This window comes from Dermacentor silvarum, chromosome 4 (genome assembly GCF_013339745.2).
Source record: "Dermacentor silvarum isolate Dsil-2018 chromosome 4, BIME_Dsil_1.4, whole genome shotgun sequence".
Classification (NCBI taxonomy): domain Eukaryota; kingdom Metazoa; phylum Arthropoda; class Arachnida; order Ixodida; family Ixodidae; genus Dermacentor; species Dermacentor silvarum.
The window spans coordinates 54,322,802-54,332,036 of NC_051157.2; positions in this window are offsets into that span (position 1 = coordinate 54,322,802).

Genomic DNA, 9,235 nt, shown 5'->3' on the forward strand with positions numbered 1-9,235 from the left:
GCTTTCCAGAACTAGGTCTTTGGAAGAAATCTGGCTTATTTGGCATTCAAGCAAGTACAGCTGATTTTTAATTGAAGTTGCACAGGCTCCGGCCACACATATTTATGGCTTTTGCTTTGTGCAAAGAAAGAAAAAAAAAAGAGGGGGGGGGGGGGGGGGCATGCTGCTATTTTTGGCTTGCACATTTGGCCATGTGCAAGCTGCCTTTCTACAAAGTGCATGGGTCATATAGGAATGATAGGTGTAGTGTCATTGGAGCTCTATTTCCTTTTAGGCTTTTTTCTTTGTTTTTCTTTCTTTAGCTACAAGCTATAACACTTGCAGATAGAACTTTGCAGTCTTGGCCATGACTTGCTGTAGGAGCTGTAAAACAAAATGTTGGTTGTGAACATATGACTAGCAGACTAGCAGGGATTGGTGTCTCTTTACGATCATGTGATGCTAATTGTTATGAGCAAGCATCCAGGCTTTTTTTTTTTTTTCTTGGGGGGGGGGGGGGAGGATGTGCATCTTAGCGAATATCCTGTGCTCTTCCATTACTTATGTCATGCCTGAACTTCTAGATGGTTCCTCAATTTCTAAAAGCTATCACTGAAATTTTGACAGTGACAGCAAGGTGTGGCTTGAGCATTTTTTTCTTGGTTGTTTGATGTGCAACAACATTGTGACATTTAGCACGCGCGGTCTGAGCACATGCATATAGTGCCTCCTGTGTGTACGTGTTAGTGTGCCACACTGAATGTGGTGGAGGCGATGTCACGACTAGTTTAGCTATACTGATTTGTGGAGTGCTTTATAAAATGCAAGGATAGCTTCACAATAAAACACTAGTCTCCAATGCAGTAGCACACAGATTTTCAGTCCTGCACAAGGCAAGATTTTAATAATATGTGGCTGATGTCGTGGATGTAGTCACGCTCCCATGTTCCACAAAGCCAGGTAATGTGGGATAGAAAGCTATTTGCTTTAAAACTGAATTTGTGCAAGCACATTGCACTCGGGTAACCTGTGCCATAGGTATTATACCTAAGTGCATGTTAATTGAGCTCAGTTGCATTAATCATGCAGCAGTGAGTATTATAAAGCACATTGATTTGCCTCAGTCCTGAAGAATACCACTACTTATTACGGATTAATTGCAAAATTTGACTTTTCAGAGAGCTTTATGCTCAAATTTTTTGAAGCTAACGTGCTTTTTACTACCCTGTGGAGGAGGCGTCAGACGGCGCATAGCCTTTGTGCTTCATACTGGAGAATGATTGACCCTTTTATTTGATATTGGATTTAGTCTTTCACACCAATGGTGTTACTCAGCTCCTGCCTAAAGGCACTGCTTGGTTCCAAGACATTTAGAAAAGTAAATACACCGCGTCTGACAGTTGGCATCTGAGATGCTGGTGTCATGCACCACTTGGCTATGACACATTCTGGAACCTCTCTTGTGCACAAATGTCCAGCAATCAGTCGCTGGCCAAGTGGCATCAGCATTCCAATGCCAAATTCTTGGATCAAACAGTCTTGAGCACTCTAGTTCTTGCATCAGTTGCAGAGAAGCACTAGGGCCAGCATCAGTGACCAAGAGCTTCAAAGCACAGAATTGGCCGGTTTAAAATAGTCCTTGATTACAAGCTATCATCTCTCTTACTGTACCTTCCCTAGCATTGACTGGTTTATGCACTTGTGGACATGCTAACAGCGGTGAATGGCAGAGTGGCATGAAGGTTGCAGGCTCTTGCAACTTGCAGCTGCAGTATTGCTGGTAGTGCAGAGCTACGCATGGCAACTGTACCTAACATGTGCGAGCGAAGCTCATCTGCACATAGCGTGAAAGGCGGCAGAGGAGTATGTTACCAGAAGGATGTTGTGTACATGAGGCTCTAATATGAAAGGGAAGGTCTTATCAATATTCGAATGAGTACTGCATAAGTGCAAGTTGTGACAATGTGACTTGTTGATACAGCCTAAGTTGTTGTTCTGTTAAATAACATGTCTGGCACTTCATCTTACTTCAAGAAAAAGACTGAGAGCCAAATCAAGTGTTCCTTTTCATATTGGTTGACTGTGTACGTGTGTGTGTATGTGTGTGCCATAGCATGGCGTGCATGTGCAGCAGCCATCTGCGGAATGGAAAATATTGCGCCAATTTGTGCGCACATGTAATTCAGAGGCATGTCGAGGGTTTGGTCACAGCTTTATCATGTCGTGTTACTAGTCAGAGTGGGTGCAGAATGGCGAGAACTGTGCTGTTTGTGCTGACGGTGCATGTGCCGTCACTTCCAGCAGCACCTGTATTCGCTTGAAAATAAAATTAGATTTTTAATTTTTTTCGCCTCGTCTTGCTGTGCTCACTTCATCTGTTTCACAGGGGCCTCCTTTAGCTTGTACAGCATTGCTGCTGCTTGTCACTAAGTGATAAGCATTTTTCGATTACATAATTAAATTTTCGTTAAATCTAAATTGCTCAGTCTTAAGTGCATGAAGGATTATCCACATATTGGTGGAGTCGTATTGCTACGCTGCGGAAGTCACATATAGAGATGTATATTTACAATATTTACAAGACAGGCAACGACGTACAAACAAGATGGCTGTCGAGACCGATTTCACCTCCTTTGTTTGTACATGATTGCCTGTCTTGTAAATATTGTAAATATACATATTTATGTGTGACTTCTGCAACATAACTATACTAACCATTCCTTTATGCTGCCCTGTAGTGACTTTGCATTTCATTCATGGTTCAGCTAAACTGGTGAATTCTTCCTGCTTGCTTACAAAAATAAGGTGTTGTTTAGCCTAACTGTAATCTCTTTGAGGCCTGCCCTTTTCAAATTTTGTGCCACGCAGTGGCTGCCCAGAAATCACTATCTAAATACTACATAGGATTGGAAAAATCGTTTCTCAGTTTGGTCAGGTTTGTCACATTTAAATGTATTAGTCTGTGCAATATGGGAGCAGATTTTTTTATTTAGGCCAACATTTTTACAATAATTGTTGCAAACAGCAAAACTTAAGAAAACTGAAGCATGAAACTTTGACTATAAACAAAAAAACATTTCACAATGCTAAAGTGGATAAAATTTATATATACCCCACTACTAATTTGTGAGCAGGATTTTTCCAAAACTCGTATATTTCAAATTTGTCCGTTTCAGATGCTCTAACAGGCACAGTTTACATAACTGGGATATCTGTTTTTGGTACGGAATTACGGATTTGTTAACTTGTAGGGCTTCAAATTTTGAATTACTTGACGGTTTTTTGCAACATTTGTAAAAGAAATTAGGCCCTAAATCGAAATTCTGTTTCCTAGAGTATTTCTATACTGTAAATTTTATTCAAATTCGTTGAGCGGTTGTATAATGTAAGCATTTCTGCTTTTCTTTTTTCTTTCTCTTTTTTCGCTTATATATATATATATATATATATATAGGGTGGGGGGGAGGCATAGCCACTGGGCTACGGTAACAGAGGTGTAAGATTATATATATATATATATATATATATATATATATACACACCGTATTTTCCGGTCTATAAGTCGCACCTTTCTATAAATCGCACGCCCCTCAAAGCGGCAGAAAAAAAAACGTATACTGTAGAAGTCGCACCGGTGTATAAGGGCCCATTCACACTTGCGACTGGCGACCAGAAAGCTACTCAAGACGAACGATGTTCACACTTACAAATGCGACCGACGGGTCGCTAAACCAGAATGTCTCGCGATATGCCGTTCACGTCTGCTTGCAATGACATCGCAGCGTAAAATAAGCGTCAGCGTATACGGACGTCCTGTTCCTTCGCATCTGATTGGTTCAGCTGTTCTGCGACTGCGATCACGCGACTGAAAAATCGAGCAGTGAGTGACTGGCCCGAAACGGTCTCATTTCGAGAAAAGCGACCATTTGCGACTACTTGCGACTGGTCGCTTTGCGACTAACTTGGTCGCGCGACGTCGCCAAGTCGTAAGTGTGAATGGGCCCTTAGACGCACCTGTTCATTCGGTAAGCGATTTCAAAAATTACAGTGACGTTTCACTTCCTGAACGCGGGTAACGTGTAAGCGTATCGATGCCATTATATAATTGCGATAGCAGTGATACAGACACTCCACGCGCATTTCTGCCGTCATGGTCGCCGCGATGTTCCAAGGGCGATAACATCGTCCCCCCATGCCGTATGCTGTATGTGCGAGTGAAAGCGTGCGATGGTGAGCCGAATCGCGCACATGGGAGGAAAGCATGAAGGCAACGCGGGAGGGAGGGCTTGTACTCTGGTAACAACTGCGTAGTTTGCGTAGCGACGCGCGCCGTATCTTGAAAGCGATCTGCAGATGCGTCGACTTCGTAATCGGTCGACTCGCGGTCGGCCTGCCGCCGCTTCCGTTGTTGCTCCGTCCTTCTCGCTCAGCGCTCGGGAACTCGATCACGAGAAGAACCCGGTACCTCCATAGCGCGCACACAAACCGTAGCAATTAAGTGGCAGAGGAGGTAAACACAGCGCGCTTCGCGTGGCCATAGCATATCATCTGATTTTGACGGCAGTTTTTCCGGGGAAAAAACGTATGTAAGTCGTACCGTTCTATAAGACGCGCCGACTAAAAATTCTGAAAAACATACATTTTCTGAAGAAAGCAACATTTTTCCCTCAGGCAAAATCATGTTTTGCATATAATATCGAAGGGGCCCTGAAACACTTATTAAACATAGTAAGAAAACGTTGACGATCTGTCGTAGAGGCTGCTGTGAACATGCGAGCCAAATTTTGTAGCACTGCATGCAGCCAAGGAATCTACTGTAAAACACAGCGAAAAATCACTTGCTCTCGCTTCTGCAATGTTGTCATGCAGCGTCATCGAAAGCAGCTGGCCCACCAACGCGGTATTGGCTGATTTTGTGATCGTGAGAGCGCGGTCTCGGTAATACATCATTGTTATAATTTCGAGTAGCTGCGCCTGCTGCACGTGGCCTCCGACATGGCAGCGGCGTGCTGCGTAGCGCAGTCTGCCGCGACCGCCACGCGGTGTCGCGACACTCAACTTTTGGCTAAACTTTTGGCTAGGGTGCCTCGATGCCCAGCGCCGCCGTGCTGGCATCGAGGCACCCTACTTTTGGCCGGGGCTTTGCTCACTTGGCTTCTCCGCTGTGTAGAGTTACTGTATATGCTATATGGTAGCATATACAGTAACTCTACCGCTGTGTAGCTTCCAGCGCGCTAGCGGAGACTAATGGAACGAGAAAGCTTGGTATCTGTGCGATAACTCCACTTATAGTTGAAGGATTCGCAAAATGTTTGTCCCATGACTATATGTTAGGAAGATTTGCGCAAACAAAAGGAAGAATAGAGGAAAAATTCGTCGGCCCTTCTACTCTGTGAAAATGGAGCTTATCACCGTCACAACAAATGGAGGGTACACGTGCCCGTTCACCGCTAGTGCTGAACGCAGGCAGTTTTAAAGATCCCTTACACGTACCACAAACTCTAAATTCACCAAGGTCTTCTCCAATAGCAGCGTAATCTTCATTCAACACTTCCGAGGCATTGTGTCGCTGTTCGTCGGAGCGGATCACACTGATGAGGGACAAGTTGTTGTCGAACCACAAATGCTTGCGTTCGACGTCTCGAGTTTGCTCGGCGGCGTGGTTAGCAGCATCCGCCCGCCATTGCAGCTATAGTGATTTTTCAAAATTAAATTGCTTCAAATTTAAATCTGTCCGCCGCGTGACAACGAATAGCTCATACCCTCGTAAACGCGGCCTTCCCATTACGACGACAGAAGTGAAATTCCACGCTGGAATGATGAGCGGCAACGGAGCCAGCTGTGGAAGAAGACAACGACGCTCGAGCCATTGCTGATGATGATAGTGTCCTTTGCCATTGGTTCAGCGCCAGTGCTGAATAACCTTGTTCCGCGACACATTTGCTGTTTCGCTAAAGTGCCATGCCAGAACTGCAATCAATTTGCTCCTGTGTGCAAGAACCGCAGACGATATGCACCCCCGCACTACTTACAAACGTGCGGTGGTGCATCCTTTACAGTGAGCGACCGCCAGAGCTGCCTGCGAGAGCAGAGTGGGTAAGCGTCCTTCGTAGGGTACAAGAAAAAAAAAAAAAATTGGCGTACGCAGAGCAATGTTAGTGCAACATCCATGGCCTCGGTAACCAAAAGGGACGAAATGGGAAGCAGTGCCTTATATAGATTTAAAGTAAATGAAGCAATATTGAAAATTCAAATAACTCAGGGTAACTTAAAATTAACACACACACGCACATACACACGTCGCTAACTAGGCAAATTACTACTCGCTATCGCCGCTCTTGTACTCGCCCAATCAAGCTACATTTTGACGTGAAACGTATGTCTTTAAAACCGGTCAGAGGGGGCCACTTGCTAAAACAGCATGTAACAAAAACATGTTATAAGCATTATGCTTATATCTTTGCAACTGTACTACCAACGCACCTTACTTTGATGTCATTGTGTAGACGAAAGAATTAAGCCATTACTCGACCATGCGTGTGTCGCATTCACAGATGGCGCCGTTGTTGCGCCACGAATGACGCAATCGGTGCTAAATTTAGCCTCGCTCGGCGTTCATAGAGGCATAGCTTGGTAGCATGTTTGTTGATCCGTGGCAGTGGTCGCGCGCTTGAGAGCTCACTCAGCCATAGTAGGTATAATCCATCAAACTCAAACCAGTACTCATAAGGAGTTATAAGGCCTACATTGCTGAGGCTGCTGTAGGTATCCCATAAGCACCCTGTCTCCATTTATGAAAGCCTCGATAGAAACAAACGTTAGAACTAGATGCCTGAATTCAAAGCGTGTGCCTACATTGGCGCCGTATTAAATATTTGGCTCACTCGTTCAGAGGAAAAGAGGGGGGAGAGGGACCATTCCGTTTCCAGCCTCGCGTAGAAATTGCAACTGTGCAAATTAACCAAAATTTTTATTATAAGAAAAAGCATTGGTTGCGGTTTAACTGCCTATGACTAAATGAAATGACATAAGAGGGGCGACCAGAAACTTTTGCAACCCACATACGAAGAAAACTGCGTGGGGTTTGAAAAAGTCGCAGTTTCGCCCGAAAGGCGAAGCATCGATTGCGATTTGCGAACTAGTGGATCGGCCGTACAAACTTGTAAACATAGGCATTCTAACTAAAGTCACAAGTATTGCGTCATTCGCGCACAAGCAAACATGAACGCATCACACTCGATGAGTGAGATGCGTGTAGTGAGTACCGATGTAGTGATCAAAACGATGCGATCAAAACGGTGTAGTGAGTAAGCGCAGGAGCAGCAGCGAGCGAATTGACCTTCGTCCCGCCGCTCGCATCAACGCGAACTAAGCCGCGAAAACTCAGTGCAGGGAGGAAGGACTCTGCCCCCGCCGCAGCTAGATGGCTTTCCAGAAGATAAAGCCGCCCGGGCGCGAGCGCCGCGGCGTAGTACGCGCCCTCTAAAGCCTCCCTGCCCTCTCCCCGGTACCGTGCTGCCCGGCGGTCGCTCGAGTGGCGCAGTGTAACCCCCCCACCCTAACCTCCCTCCGAAGCGTGCGACTGGAAGACGACGCGCTTCCTTTGCTTGTGGGCAGGAGACGGCCGCGATCGCCGGCTCACCCTCGTACGCTTTCGCTCGCACATAGAGCATACAGCGCGCGGTGACGATTTTATCGCCCATGGACTTCATACGGAACCTCACGGCGACGACCACGGCAGAAATGCGCCTGGAGTGTTCATATAATTGCTATCGCAATAAAACAAAAGTCGCAGTTTCGCCCGAAAGGCGAAGCATTGATAGCGATAGCAAAGTATTACACATTTAACTGCAAGAAGTTAGGTTCGTAGTTTTAGTGGCAGGATAATTGTGGTAAACATTTGCTTACTAATTAAATTAACAAGCATGGTGTCACGCTCACACAGGAAAACATGAACCGTTCTCACTAGATGACCGCGCACACACGGTGTCACAATGCTGACGCGATGAATAGAGTTACTGTATATGCTACCTTTGGTAACATACAGTCTCTAGCCATGAAGAGCGCAAACAGAGGGGAGCGAACCATAGAGTTAATATAACGAACTCTAGCGGAAAAGCTCCCCATATCGCCCATGTATTGAAATCGGGAACCTTGCTAACTTATGCAGGCGCACGGGCGCAGACGACGAGATACGATTCGGGCGAGACGCGCAATCAACGCGATCCCGAGCCTCTGTCTAGAGTTACTGTAGGAGCACATACAGTAACTCTACCTCCGTCAGTATGGTAGCATCATCTAGTTAAGGCGCCTGCAAACGCAGCCTTTTAGATACCGTAAATGTTACATAAAAATTTTCTAAATAGCCATCCGGTCTTTCTGAAAAATATACGGGAACTTCAAACGTTCTCCGTGCCATGTGCAAGTGCTTGCTTTTGCATAATATTTTGAATATTTTAGTGCTATGACTCATGGCGGCGCCTTTGCAGTTACCGCATTTTTCGCCCAGCTTTTCCTCTAGAGTCAGTATACTAACTGTATGTAGCAAACGGGCGAACGCTTCTGCTGCCTCTCCTGTCAAATCGTCTCCGAAACTTCAGATTACGCAACCTCCAGCACTAGGCCCGCACGAAGACAGCGCACGTGCAGCCACCAGCCTTCTCGGCTCTCACCCACCGCATACAGCATGCGCGACACGGTAGGATCTTATCGCACTTGAACCGTATATGGAACATCACGACGATGCCAAAAATTCGCGTGGAGGGTCCATATAACTACTATCGCAATAAAATGTTCAACGGACCTCACACTAATCCACTTTTCTTATTTGCCTGGAAGGCAAATGCTTTCAACTTGTTTGTCAAACCACTGCTTTGTGACAGTTTGAATCTGCACAAACATGAAATGTTGAATTCCACGGTGAAATCAGACACCTAAATTCGATTACTGTTTACGATAATGCTATCGGCTTGGGCTGAATGATCCAAATAAGTGAAAGGGTGGGTTGTTCCGACCTTCGGTATTCTTTCCCATCCACACAGCCACGTCAAAACTCATTGAACCAACAAGTTAATGTAGCATACAAGGGACATTCACTGTCATACACAATCACTATTGTACGGTGAATTTCCTTGATGAAACTTCCTTCTTTGCACAAAAACTTTATATGCTCTAGTACTCAAGGTCGGGATTGTGGGAGGTTGCTATTTAGTGGTTCATGCGTAATGACGATGTAATTCGAACTCTCGACACTACG